Source organism: Panthera uncia, chromosome B4, assembly GCF_023721935.1.
Source record: "Panthera uncia isolate 11264 chromosome B4, Puncia_PCG_1.0, whole genome shotgun sequence".
Lineage (NCBI taxonomy): Eukaryota > Metazoa > Chordata > Mammalia > Carnivora > Felidae > Panthera > Panthera uncia.
The window spans coordinates 51777286-51792580 of record NC_064809.1 but is presented as its reverse complement, the minus strand read 5'-3'; the positions used below and the strand labels follow the sequence as shown (position 1 = coordinate 51792580).

At 37.0% G+C, this 15295-nt stretch overlaps 1 pseudogene; it reads right to left on the bottom strand.

Moving 5' to 3' along the window:
• Positions 1-848: 848 nt before the first annotated feature.
• Positions 849-15295, bottom strand: part of LOC125919818 (40S ribosomal protein S8-like) — a 57039-nt pseudogene continuing 42592 nt past the window's right edge.

Here is a 15295-nt window from a genome sequence, read left to right as displayed (position 1 = left end):
CCAGTAATCATGCTCCTTGATATTTACCCAAAGGTGTTGAAAATTCATATCCACACAAACACCTGCACATAGATGTTTGTATTAGCTTTATTCATAATTGCCAAAACTTGGAAGTAACCAACTTATTCTTTGGTGGGTTAACATCTGTGGTACATCAGACAATGGAATATTATTCAGCACTAAAAATAAATGAGCAATAAAGCTATGAAAAGACATGGAGGAACCTTAAGCATATGTGATTAAGTGAAAGAAGTCAATATGAAAAAGCTACCTATGCATGACTCCAACTATATGCCATACTGAAAATGGAGACATTAAAAAGATTAGTGATTGTCAGGGATGGGGAAAAAGGGAAGGATGAATATGCAGAGCACAGAAGATTTTTAGGGAAGCGAAAATGCTCGGAATGATCCTATAATGATGGGTACATGCCATTATACATTTGTCCAAACCCACGGAATGTACAGCAGCAAGAGTGAATCCTAATATAAAACAATGGACTTTGGGTGATCATGATGTGTCAGTGGAGGTTCATCAATTGCAGCAAACGTACCCCTCTGATGAGGGATGTTGTTGATAAAAGAGAAGGCTGTGCATGTGTGGGGACAGAGGGTGATGTGGAGAAGCTCTGTACTGTCCTCTTGAGTTTGCTGTGAATCTAAAACTGCTCTTAAAAAAAAAACTAGTCATTAAAAATAGTAATGAAATATTTTTTAAAGTAAAAAGAGTAGAGGGTAAATGACTGTCCCAACATAATTGCTAACAAAATTCAAAACAAGGAGTTTTGCTTCTGTAGCTTCAGTCTCCCTTCCTCTCATCAGTATAAAGATTACATGTGGATTCTGATGCTAGTGGGTGGAGCAGGTCTGGGATTCTGCACTTCTCACGAACTCCAGGCAGTGTTGCTGCTGCTGGACTGTGGACCGTGCTGTGTACAGCAAGTCACGCAACACCTTGAGGGTCAAGGCGTGCCGGGTGTCTAAGGAATCACGCTACAACAACGATGAGTGGAGCACAGGAACTCGTGTCAGCATCCCTTTCTGGACAACCTGCTGCTGAGTGAGCTGAAGAAAAAAATTACTAGGAGGAGGACCTGAGTTAAAATGTACGTATCTACCCATTGATACTAGTACTAAAAAGAGAACTCTAGGTAGAAATAAAACTGGGATGGTTGTAAACAGACCAGGATTATGTCTACTGATTATCCGAATGTCTTTCGTAAGCTACATAACTTCTGTAGAACTTCATTTATTTAGCTTTCCAATTAAGAGGTTGGATTTAAGTAAGTCTTGGTCGCAGGGCAAAAGAGAGCAAACTGGGGTGGGCGGAGGGGTGGCGGTGAAGATCTGAGGATGTGTCAGGATATGAGAGTACCAACAATGACTGGTTGAATGTGGAGAGCAGAGTATGGTCACAGCCAAAGCCTTAATATAACTGTCAAGTTCAGAGTATAAGACAGAGGTAAAAATAGATTAGTAAAAAAAGAAGTTTAAGAGCAGGACATAGGGTAGGACAGGTTACTAGATATAAAAAATGAGTCAAGGGAGACTATTAAAGGTGTATTCTATGAATCATGAATGGAGACTAGAGAGGCCATTCTATGTGATGTTTGTGGCAGTAGGGCCATCAACTTGAAGGACTGCTGCAGACGGCATGTGACTAATCTTTCAAATCCCTCCCAGATCTGTAATTTCATGATCATTGTTTCCCTTTTTCTTCTTCCTTAGAATCATCTGGGCCCATTTGCCTCATGGGTTCCCGTCTTCAGAGAGCATTCTTAACCTCTCTGGGGAAACTCAGAAGGTTATTGTCATAAGTCTTTCTTGTCTTTAATTGGCCTAATTTCTTATATTTATTTTGTTTGTCTTTCAACACACATTACATTCCCCCCTGCAGCATATTATGTTAGGCCATGTTCTGCTTTATTCTTTAACATTTTTTTATTTCATGATCACACCATTCTATTCCTTTGAATTTCCATTGGAAACAATTTTAGTGGTATATATAATAACATTCTTCAAAACTCTTGTCCTGTTTTCTTATCCATAATGAAAAAGTCCCAGTATAAGTGTTTTCTATGTATTTTTTTTTTGGTGCATTGATTTTTTTTCATACTTAGCAATGTTATAATTAAGTCAATAAATTCCAGTCCATAGACGAGTACTAGCTCCAGAACTCTTCTTTGATGATTAGTATCCAGAAAGCTATGTGGTAACTTTATATTTAGTTACTGTTTTCAACCTCCTAAGAAGCAACACTTTTGTTTTATGAACTATAAGCAAATAGTAAAAAAAATATATATATATATATATTAAACATTTTCCTCAGGGAATCTATAGTAGAAATAGATATGTCTTGTAAATGCAGATACAGAAATATCTTCACATTTATATATTCTATTACAATGACATATTCAAATACCGCCTGTTTGGGTGGCTGTTTGTTTACATTACTCAGAGTTTTATCTATTTCTGTGTATTCTAACACTTGTAATAGACAAAAACAAAACAAAACAAAACAAAAAAAACCCTCTAAAATCCCGTAACCAACCGTTACTGCTAATGATATGATTAAGGGAGACAAAATATAAACAATCCCTTAAAACCAATCTGCTAGAAATAAAGAACATAAGCTTTACCTTGTTGTACTTCATTTTTTTTCAATTCAAAAAAAAAGTCCTCCTATCAGCTCTCACAATACAAACAAATATTTTTATTCAGCTCCTTGCAATTCCTTTCCAGTTCTTCACTTACAATTCTCTGTCTTAAATTTTAGACTCTGGAGCTGTATTACACACAGGTAAGAGCCTTGCTCCTGATGAACTGAACAGGAATACTGTTCACTGTGGACCTGGGATCATCACATTCTCTCAAGACCATCTGCTTCAGAACCTCCTAGAAGCTTTTTAAGAATTAAAATACCTGAGCTCCCCTAGACCCACCAAATCAGAATTTCTGCTGATGGAGCATATAAATCTACCTTTTTTACTTTTTTTCTGCTACTTCTGGTGATGCTTATAAGCACTAAAGGTCAGGACACACTGTCCTAGAGTAAAAAATCTTAAAATAGCCATTTTCAAACATCCTTCTGTTTTAAAGACTTACTTCTATTATCTCTTCTCTTTGCTAACCTATGAATGAGATTTGATTAATAAAAAAACAATTATCTTCCAGGACCAAGAGCAATTTCTACTTTCTCCTACTTTTTTTTTTTAATTAAGCCTAAGTGTGCTGATGTGTCTACCCCAAATATGTTCCACAACATCACTCCAAGTCACAAATGTATTACCTAAATGGAGGATGCATTTACTATACAACATCATCAGGTTAGCTTAAAGTCATTTTTCCCATTTTTTATAAGTCTATGTATTGGGTAGCAGGACTCCCAGTAAAGTAGGTGGAAAAGAAACTTCTAGGACAAACTTCTATCTACCTTTTTTTTTTTTTCTTTTGGGCCGTCCTACCTTACCCGTTTCCTTTCCTCCAGTCCTGAAGAACAGAATAATAGCTGTATCTGTCTAAGCCTGCTTTTATTTATCTTCATGCATTTCTCCACAGCAATATCCACTGGAATATGCATACTTTAGCCCCCACATTCAAAAAACATAATGAGTTATGTTATTTCTTATTTCAGACTGAGTTTTATCACGAAACATATTATTTTTCAAAAGATATCGAACTGTTCCTAGGTCCTTGTGCATACATGCACAAAAACTCAAGTTTGAAAAGCATTCATTCTCCTATATATCAGAGTCCTGGGTGATTCTGATTTCTTTTAATTCTAAAGTATTATTGGAGTGTGGGCTACATTTACTTGCAATGTGTATCCCCTCCTATTTAATTTTTGCTTTTTCTTGAATCACTGTGTTTGCTTTTCAAAGTTCAGTGTATTTCTACAGCACAAATTAAATTGTAACAAAATTCAAGTCTATACTTATCTTTATTATAGCTTTTTTACCAGGTCCTGAAGAACACAAGATAAAGGAAAGAAAACTCTGGACTAAACCGACCCAAATTTTAGTGACAAATCCAGGACCACCACATTCAGCCAGATTGGCCAGACACACCTAACATTATAGAGAAACCCTAGGTTGTCAGTCCAGTGGATGGACAGGCCTCCCCAACTCCCCAACTTATAGCCCATAATATATGACCACACAACTGCACTGTCCTAGTAGTAGCCAATGTTTGACAGTGTGTCTGCACAGTGAACACATTTCATAAATTAGCTATTCTGTGCAAATGAATAAGACTATGCCTTTGATAATCTCAAATTCAAAGAGCTTAAACTGGATATATAATATTTTTCCATGATATTTTTTCTCTAAAACTGCCACTGTATTTCCCGACATTTAGATTCGATATCTAGGCTCAATCAATAGATATGGATGTGTTTTAGATCCCTGAGTCACCTAATACCTAAGTGCTCTGAACAGGTGTCTGCTAAGAAACATATAATCCATTTAGTGGAGACCTATAATACTCATTTTGTTTTCACAGATGGTGTTGGATTATTAAAGTGGAAATATGCCAAGAAGTTTTGAGAGTACCTTTCCATTTAAGCTGGACTTTGCATTATTTAAAGCTATGATAATTTAACTCAGCTCTAATCCTCTCATAGTCCAGTCGGACCAAATCCATTATTTTCTGTATCTCCTAAATTTCAGTTTTCCTGTTACTAACCTCCTGCATCATACAAAAAGCCTGGGGGAGGAAAACACATCACTCAGCTGCAAAGTGTTTCATTTGTAGCCATATCCTTTTCTTTTCCAAGGGCAGGTAATGGACCATAGTAGGCTGAAACAGAGTCAGGAAAAACAAATAATGGTAAATCTACTATCGACTATTTGCATGGGGAAGCCATTTAGTGTCTCTTTCTCTCAGGTTGGTCATCTGTTACATAAAGTAATAAATTATTCAAACTACTAAATTTTTTAAGTGCAAACAAGTGTCAAAGTGGTTCAGGGTTTGTTTACTTGCTGAGATATGCTATAAATCCAAAATATTATCACTGTTTACCTAATCATACACAGTATCTACCACGAGTCTTAGAGTAGAAAGATTTGCAATTGGACTCTTTCACTTAGCTCGGTGACTTTGGGCAAATTACACTTGTGTTTCTTTGGCTGCCTAGAATCTGAAATACCTTTGTATATCTGGAGAATTCCCCATCATATGCCTTTGTTGAACTATCTCCCACTATAGAAGCTGAAAAGAGCAAACCCCACTCCTGTATTTGTCTCCCACTCCCAGCACTTAGGGTATTGGCATCTCCAAACAGACGCTTCCATGTTAGACTCTGAACTTGTATTGAGTAAAATAGGCAAAGAGGATGGAACTCATTCTGACAGTGGGAGTTGCAGTGGTGCTACTATTTGGTGATTCCTACCAAATGGTGCTTACTGCATTTAAAAAAAATTTTTTTAATGTTTATTTATTTTTGAGACAGAGAGAGACAGAGCCTGAATGGAGAGGATCAGAGACAGAGGGAGACACAGAAACTGAAGCAGGCTCCAGGCTCTGAGCTGTCAGCACAGAGCCCGACATGGGGTTCGAACTCACAAACCGTGAGATCATGACCTGAGCCAAAGTCAGACGCTTAACCGACTGAGCCACCCAGGCGCCCGGCGCTGACTGTATTGATCAAGATGTTGCTATGACGGTCCAGCTGGTTGTTAATGATATCTACTTCAACTTTTTATGGAAGAACTGAGAAAATCCAGAGAAGGGACTTAGGGTATGATGTTTCATATCAGGATTATGCTTAGCAACTGACCTCTCAAAAATTCTCACTCAACAGTGGACTCAGTGGGGCCGGTTCCCAGCAATTAGTTTTAGCTCAGAGTTGGTGCCCATTAAGTATAAAAAAATCTGTGTATGTTTTTTAAGCTGCTCTAGAATATAGGGCAGACTAGAGGACCTGGAATCATACTTCAGTGTGCATCCTCAAGCCAGTTAGCCTCCCCTCAGGTGACACCAGATCTATGAAAGTGCAGTCAGCAAGTTACAGTGACTTGCCCCCTCAATCTTCTCCAAGCAAATCAACTTATCTGAAACTACTTTGAATGTACCCCCTAAGTTAAAGTGCATGTTTCCAATGTGCTGAAACTTGATTGTCTAAAATAGACTAAAATCTCAAGCACATGCAAAGACTAAGCCTCACTTAATTAGAAAATGTGAAATCTGTCATTTTTATCACCAAAAAATTCACTTTGAGGTGTAAGCTGCATCAGGCCCATTTTATACTTGGAAAAACAAGTAGCAACCCATAAGTATCTCTGGTGAACACTAACCTTGAATTTAAAACTTGTGGTTCTTTAGTTTATAATATGCTGACTCTACAAATAAAATCCCAAATATACCAATACTAAGAAGACATTTTTATTTCCTCCATACTAGAATATTTAATAAATGTCTGGTTTCAGAATTAACTAATTCCACTCCTTTCAAAAATGTATATTTTCAAAAAAAAATGTTTACAACGGATAATACCACATGCAAAATATATTTCATCCGTAGAGATCATTTTTTAACCTAAGATATTACTTAAGGAAATTTAAACAATTGGAGCTTATGATGACACCAGGATAATTAAGACAATGGCTGCCATAGTAATAGAGACCAAGTGACCAGCAGAGTAGATAAAGAACTCCCAAAATAGGGCTACTTCAGGGTGGAAATTTGATATATGCAGAGGTGGGAAAAAAGGAACTGTTTAATAACTGGAGTTGGGAAAAAAGTTATCTATTACAGAAAAAGGCCAAATTTGATCCCTACTGCATATAATAATAATATTTAATAATAAAACAATTCTAAGTGAAATAGGGATTTTAAATGCAAAAATGGAAATATAAAACATCTAGAAGAAAATATAGATGAATATTTTTAAGACCTTAATGGTAAGGTCTTACCTTTAAGTCTTTACTACGTAAAGATTTCTTAATTTACAAAAACCAAAAACAAAAACAAAAAATAAACAGTACTGTATCAAAAGAAATTTTGTTCATACAAAACACCTTAAGGAAACAGGTGGGGATGGGGAAGGGTTATGATGAAGGAAAACATTTGCACATTTGCAACAACAGAAGACTGCTATAAAGAATATATCTTTTGGGGCACCTGGGTGGCTCGGTCGGTTAAGGATCTGACTTCGGCTCAGGTCATGATCTCACGGTCCGTGAGTTCAAGCCCCGCATCAGGGTCTGTGCTGACAGCTCAGAGCCTGGAGCCTGTTTCAGATTCTGTGTCTCCCTCTCTCTCTGCCCCTCCCCTGTTCATGCTCTGTCTCTCTCTGTCTCAAAAATAAACGTTAAAAAAATTTTTTTTTAAATAAATAAAAAATAAAAAAAAGAATATATCTTTTAAAACTCCTTAAAAATCAATAAGGAAAGCAGAAAGTATATGGATAAAAAGACACATTTAACTGTAGGTAAAATGCATATTGACAATAAATATATGGTAATAGGGGCACTTGGGTGGCTCAGTCGGTTAAGCATCTGACTCTTGGTTTTGGCTCAGGTCATGATCTTGCAGTTTGTGAGTTGGAACCCCATATCGGGCTCTGTGCTGCTGGTGAGGAGCCTGTTTGGGATTCTCTTTCTCCTTCTCTCTCTTTATCCCACCCTCCTCCCTTCTTCTCTCTCTTTCTCTCTCAAAATAAATAAATTTAAAAAATAAATATATTAAATATTATTAATGATTAGTGCAGGGAAATTAAGACCATAATGAGATACCATTTTACCGCCATTAAATTTGCACAACTTTAGAAATGCAAAAATGCCAAGTATCAGGGAGGTTGTAGACTCCCAAGATTTCTTATATATTACCATTGTAAAGGTAGTGAAACCATTGTGGAAAACAGTTTGACCTTGCCTCCAAAACTTGAACATTCACACACTCCATGACCAGAATTTTTAGTCCTAGGCATACATGCTACAAAAGCTCATGCATCCGTACAACAGGAGACATGGGCAAGAATCTTCTAACAGTACCAGTTAAAATAGCAGAGAGTTGAAAACTACCCAGGGACCCATCGATATAAATAAACTGGTGTATTTACACAGTGAAATATTACACAGAGGTCATAATGTCACAGCAATATAATTTGTGGTAGGCTGAAAAACTGGGTCCCCCCCCAAAATACTCACTTCCTTATCCCCAGAACCTGTGATTATTACCTTATATGGCAAAATAGGTGGTCAAGTTAAGGCCCTTAAGATGAAGAGCTTATCCTTGTTAACCTGGTTGGCCCTAAATGGAATCACATGTCTCCTTATACAAGTGAAACAGAAGGAATTATGAGACGGACACACGTAGAAGAGAGAAAACAGTGTGAAGATGCAGCAGACAGAGAGATCTGAAGATGCTGGTGATGCGGCCACAAATGAAGGAATGCTAGCAGCCACAGAAGCTGAAGGAAGCAAGGAACAGATTTTTCCCCGAGAGCCTCTGGAGGGCTCAGTGCAGCCATGCCAGCACCTGATTTGCCTAGTGAAACTGATTTTGGACTTCTGGCTTCCGGAATTGTGAGAAAATATATTTTATGCCACTGAATGTGTGGTAATTTGTTACAGCAACCAGAGGAAACTAATATACAAGTCATTGATACATTCATCAACACAGCAAATGGATTTTTTTTAAATACTGATGATTAACTAAAGGGGAAAATTAAAATAAAAAGCTTAATTGTCCAATGTGTAGATTTGTAAACTAAATTATGTTAACATAAAAGGATGTTAGGCCAAAATAATAAATCTAGAGAAATGGGGGAAGAATCTTCCTTAATTAAGACCTCACTGTATCAAGGCCAAAGTCCTTTCCTGGGCCTTCAGCACACAGCCTGATGATGCATAAAATTAAAATAGAATATGAAGCACCCTAATTATGGTAATTAGATACAAGATAAGGTAGAATGGTTATGGAGTGGTGAGGACATTAGTTCTTTAGGATGTAAATAAATGAGACAAAGGAATAAGGTTGAAACACAGACAGGAAGAATAAGCAATTTGAAAAACAGGACTGAGTCCAGTTACAGATAACTTCCAGAAGGGATTCTGATTTAATTTGCATTTAGCAAGCAGCTCATGACACAGCCTCATCCATTTTTCCACCAACAAGGCAGTGGTTCTCAAGCCTTAGATGGAATCAGAATCACCTGGGAAGTTGGTATAACTCAAAGGCTCAGGCTTATTCTCTTCAATGAGCCTACTCTGCAGTGTTCTTTCTGAGTTCTCCAGGTGTTCTGATTTGCATCAACATGTAAGAACCACTGATCCAGGAAAACACACAGAGGGAAAAGTATACTGTCACTGAAACAGTTTCCTTAGAATTAAACAGAAAATTCTGTTCTCTTCCCTCACTGCTCAGATGCTTCAAATCTGTTCTGTGAGACTAATCCTGTACCCCTTCAATGAAGTCTAAGCAGATCCCAAGGCTTTTCTGATCATTCTCAGAAAACAAAAAGTCCTCTGGTCACTTTTAGTCATAAAACATTTAATTTTAGTATTTAAATGATCATTCCCAAGTAATGGTCAAGACTCCCAACTGCATTTAAAACTTCCTCCATTCCCCAAGTTTTTGCAAGGATATAGAGAAAAAAGAAACTTGTGCACTGTTGGTAGGAATGTAAATTGGTGCAGGCACTGTGGAAAACAGTATGAAAGTTCCTTAAAAATTAAAAATAGAAATACCATATGACTCAGTGATTCCACTGCTGGATATTTAACAAAAAAAAAAAAAAAAAAAAAAAAAAAAAAAAAAAAAAAAAAAAAAAACCCGAAAATACTAATTCAAAAAGGTATATGCAGCTCTATGACTATTGCAGCAGTATTTACAATAGCCAAGATATGGAAGAAACCCAAGTGCCCATAGATAGATGAATAGAGAAAATGTGGTATACACTGGATATGTACCATACACACACACACACGCAGAGGAATATTAATCATCCGTGAAAAAGAATGAGATCTTGCCATTTGTAACAACATAGATGGACCTAGAGGGTATTCTGCTAAGTGAAATAAGTCAGAGAAAGACAAATATTATATCATTTCATTTACATGTGGAATCTAAAAAACAAATGAATAGACAAACAAAAAGCAGAAATAGACCCATAAATACAGAGAACTAACTGATGGTTGCCAGAGAGGAGGGGTGAAGAGATGGGGAAAATGGGTGAAGGGGAGTGAGAGATAAAAGCTTCCAATTATGGAATGAGTAAGTCACAGCCATGAAAGGTACAACATAGGGAATATAGTCAATGGTATTGTAATAGCGGTCCTTGTATGGAGACAGACGGTAGCTACATCTGTGGTGAACATAGCATAAGGCATAATCTTGTCCAATTACCATGTTGTACACCTGAAACTAATGTAACATTGTGTGTCAACTATATGTCAGTAATATATATGGCTGCTAAACAAGACCCACAATAATTGTTATTAAAAACAACAACAACAACTTCCTCCCTCCCTGCTCAGGTTAAGGAATGGGTTGTAAGCCTGCAGTGTGGGGAGGGCTCCAGTTACCTCCTTTATTTCACTGTTTCTCCTCCTTGTCGACAGCCTGGATCCTGATCTTCTAGATTTCACAGAGGTGTTAGAGAGCTGTAAATTTCAAGAAAGTTCTTATTTGACAGGCACCAGTGTAATCTGGCATTGTTTTCCTCTGGGCTTGGCAGGGATTTAAGGCTGATTCTTTCTCATGGAGCATCTTTGTAATTTCTATGGAACTGTCACTGGGCACAGGGTCTCCCATTATTGCATTCATAACACAAGTGAAGTCTCCTTTGCCTGGACATTCAGGACTTCAGCTTGATTTTCTGAGGCCCATTACATTTTCTCAAGAGCTTATCACCCCTGAAAGGGGGCTGCAGGTATGTCTCTCTCTTCTATGTGGCCCTCAGGAGTTGCCAGAAAGCATTCATGAATTCTTCTTTCCACAGACCTCTGGCAATGCAAGTTTTTCCTAAGGCAGTGAGTCTTGTAGCTCTTGGGGCAACAAACTGTGCCCCAAACCCCAGCACACAAGGCAACCTCTTTAAGGAGCTTCCTTGAATCCCCTCTCATTTGGCTTGAGGAGAGACAGAAGGGACATTTCACAGCACTCCAAAATCAAATGAGCTTTACTTAAAAAGACAGAACTTAAGCAAACCAGCAAGGAAAGGTAACACATAAAACAGTGGGTGGCAGTGAGTTAGGCATTATTAAGAAAAATGAGACAAATAACCTTATTAGTGTGAACAAAGTAGAATAGAAGGTAGATTTTTTTAACATGGATGAAAGAAGATCTTTAAAATAAAAAATAAAACTTGTAAAATGTGTCAAAATACATAAAGAAAATTTCTTGGCATTTAATGATAATAAGGCATAGGCACAACTAAATACACATTTCTTAGCCCTTAATCTATTATATAAAATATATATAATGAAGACTAATAAATTCAGAATTGTATATATTTCAGATTTTGTAAGGCTTTAAACAGTTAACTAGTATACATGACCCTTAAAACATATCTATATATAGCAAAGATATGTTTTGCCAAAAAAACCTACATAAATTCCAAGTGTCCAAAAATTGCTATCTATATTTACTTTGCAAAAGAGTGAAACTAGATATTTATAAAAGAAATATTAAAGAAGGATCCCAATCATTTAACAATTCAAAAAGTCGTTTAAAGGGGCAGCTGGGTGGCTCAATCAGTTAAGCATCCGACTTCGGCTCAGGTCATGATCTCACAGTTCATGGGTTCAAGTCCCACGTCGGGCTCTGTGCTAACAGCTCAGAGCCTGGAGCCTGCTTCAGATTCTCTGTTTCCCTTTTCTCTCTGCCCTCCCCCACTTGCACTCTGTCTCTCTCTCTCTCTCAAAAATAAACATTAAAAGAAGTCTTTTAAATATTAGACCAAAACTATAAATCTATAATTATAAACTATTCAGGAATTAATGATGATGACTAAATTATAGCCAAAATTTACAGGAACTAGCCAAGGCAATGCTCAAAGGTAATTTAAAATTTTTAAATCATAATTTAAAACAGTAAAAAATGAATTGTTTTTTATTACATAAGCTTAAATTCAAATACTTGGAAAAACTCATAGAAATCTAGAGGAATCAGGAAGAAAACATTCATGATTTTGAATCTTTAGAATACAATGCTGAATAAGACAAAACACCTACCTTTCTGTTTATGAAAGAATATTGCCTGGTTAATTTGCGCTCAGTATTTTTCTACACATAAAATAGTGAACAAGTCACAGGTCTTGTGTTCAAGAACTTTAAAGTCAGTAGGGAGTAAAGTAAATAGGTAATCAAAATCTAGGGGATCAGTTCTCTGATAGTACAAGGGGCCAGGGAGCAGGTGGCTTGACTATGTATAATCTGCAAGGTGGTAGTGAAGGTCTTCCAAGGGACAGGGTACATAACCTGAGTCCTGAGGGTAAATGGCATTAGGGAGGTATGTGTTGTTAGCACAGGAAGAAGCATGTGAAAGGAGAGAGAACAGAACACATTTGGAGAACTGAGAACATTTCAATATTGCCAGAGATTAAATGATGAAATGTGGCCTTGGAGAGGTGAGCCTGGACCGTATCATGGAAAGTCTCACAGGAACTGTTAAGGAATGTCAGCATCATCCCAGGGAGGTATTAAAGGATTGTAAGAAAGAGCATGACATGAGAAGATGTGCATTTTAGAACTGTGACCAGAGGGGGTGTGACATGTTAACCCCTCCTGTCCAGGGTGTGATGCTTGCCACACTAGGAGAAGGGGCTCATGAATCCTAGACACATGTATGTAGAGTCATATGCACACATGGGAGATGAAACCAAGTAAGGAAACGAATACTCCAAACCTCAAAATGACATACAGGGAGCCGGAACTGAATGTCAACAAATACCACTTAAAACATAGAAGTTCCAAAACCGAGGGATAAAAGTAAAGCAGCCAGACTAAAGGGCTTGAAGGAAGAACACAAAATACAAGAATGGAAGTGCAATACTATAAAATGAACAGAGGCATTATAAACTATTGGAAGTGAGGACAATTGGCAAAGCATCCACTGGTAAACCTAGGGGAAACAATTTCATCCTCTTGGGTTTCCTTTGAGGTCAACTGGAGAGCTGCTTTTTAGAAACTGGCCGTTCAGTCCTATTATATAACTTTAACTCCCTAATCAGTTAAAAACATGGACTATATTCCTACTCTCAAGATGCCTAATGGGCTGAATGCTAATACTTATAATTCAGGTAGGTCTATGAAATGGATGTGATTCCCAGGAATTGGTAGTGGTGGGTACTCTAGGTAAGGACTTTAAATAAAACAAAATGAATGCTATATGGGAAATTTGAGAGCAATCTTTCAACTGGGTCGTTAGTTTCAATAATAGTAGGAGATTTTTTTTTTATTTTAGAGACAGAGGGAGTGTGCAAGTGGGGGACAGGGGCATAGGGAGAGAGAGAGAGAGACACTATTGTAAGCAGGCTCCATGTTCAGCACAGAGCCCAGGAAAGGGCTTGGTCCCATGACCTTGGGATCATGACCTGAGCCAAAATCAAGAGTCAGGCACTCAACAGACTGAGCCACCCAGGTGCCCCAAAAGTAGAAGCTTTTAATAAAATGTTAACTTCCCTAATGCTATTGTTAGCAATTAAACAGACATCACATTGAATTATAACCAAAGCAGTGTTTGTTACAAGTGAGGGGCTAAAATCCAAAATGTGAATAATGAGAACATATAAAATTGCAGTAATAAGCTCTTAGGGGTGTCATTAGTGAAGCATCACTTTCTCTCTGTTGATGCGGCAAATCTTTTCCCAGGGCCACTAAGCCCTTCTGACTCCATCAATTTGATTATCAATTATTTCCTGATATCCATCAATGCCAGCAACTAGTATTATTTTTCTATTTTCACAGTAATTTTAAAGTAATTTTAAGGATGAGATGGAATGGAAATAAATCACGTGCCTTGCTGTAGCAATTGGCCAACTCAAAACATTGCCAGGTTTGAGTGAGCGTCATTATGAATACCACATTAAATACATCAAATGCCCATACTGATTATGTTGATACAGTCATGGATGAAGTTAGGATTTGCAGAATTTCAGCGAATTAGAATTCTAGAGTTATATATGCCTATAATTATTCATTCGCTTATTTATTCATTTATTCAATCAGTTCTACATAAAATATTTATTGGGCACCATGTGCTAGGTCCTGTTCCAGGTGCAGGGAGTAGAGTGAACAAAACAGACAAAATTTTCTCTCAGTGAACATCCTCATGTTGCTTTATATGAGAGTTCGTTCCATGAAATAAGAAAAATTCATTATGCGTTGACATTGTGTCTCTTTTGAAGAGAGGGCGTGGGTACTTTGAAAGCTTCAGAGGTTAGTTTGTGATATATGTTTTCACTTCTTCCCAAATGGATTTAAAATATTTATTATCTCTCTCTGACAAAAAAAAAAAAAGAACAAAAAGGAATAATGCTTATTTTTTGAAAGCAAAGAAAAAGGGTCTGTAAATATAATTTAATTTATTGTTCATGAGAAAGAATTCTAAGAACAGCACAGGATATTAAAAAAAAAACGTTTTAAGGAAATTATAATTTTAAATTTGGAATCTGTCAGCCAAACACTCGATTCACCAGTCATCTGCTTATCTGAGGATTCATTCATCTCCAGATGCATCTTCATTACACCAATATGTAAGATGAAATATATGTCAAGCTCTGTTTTGCAACTTTCATAGCTCATGTCTAATATCTTTGTTCTGGTGACCCATTTTGAAGAAGTGTTCACCTCTCTGCACGTTCGTGAGTGGTATCATATAAAGACATGATAGAATTGAGAACTTTTCACAACTTTTTTACGTATTCACCAAACAATATCACTTGTAAATTCAAACAGGCATGATGATAAATGCATTATGTTTTCTTCTTTCAATTCCACAGGTACTTCATTAAAATTCCCACAATTTTGATTTTGTTGCAGGCTAGGCCACACATTTTATTGCAACTTGTTGCAGAGAAGTTTTGACACACTTACGTAAGTTGTTCCCAGTTATCTTTCCTACTTTGATGAAATGTAGGAGTTTCTTTTCAATCAGGATAGATTTTGACATTTTCATTGGGTCCCACCTACATTTTCCCTGCACAGTTTTCTCATAATGTGTTATTGAGTAAGCTGAGAAGAAACTGATCTCATTTACTATGTTTGATGATATTCTTATTTTTTTTTTTCACTTAGCATTAAAGGTTTTCCCTTTTGTAGGAAACTACTTATAAATCAGACATTGAAATATTT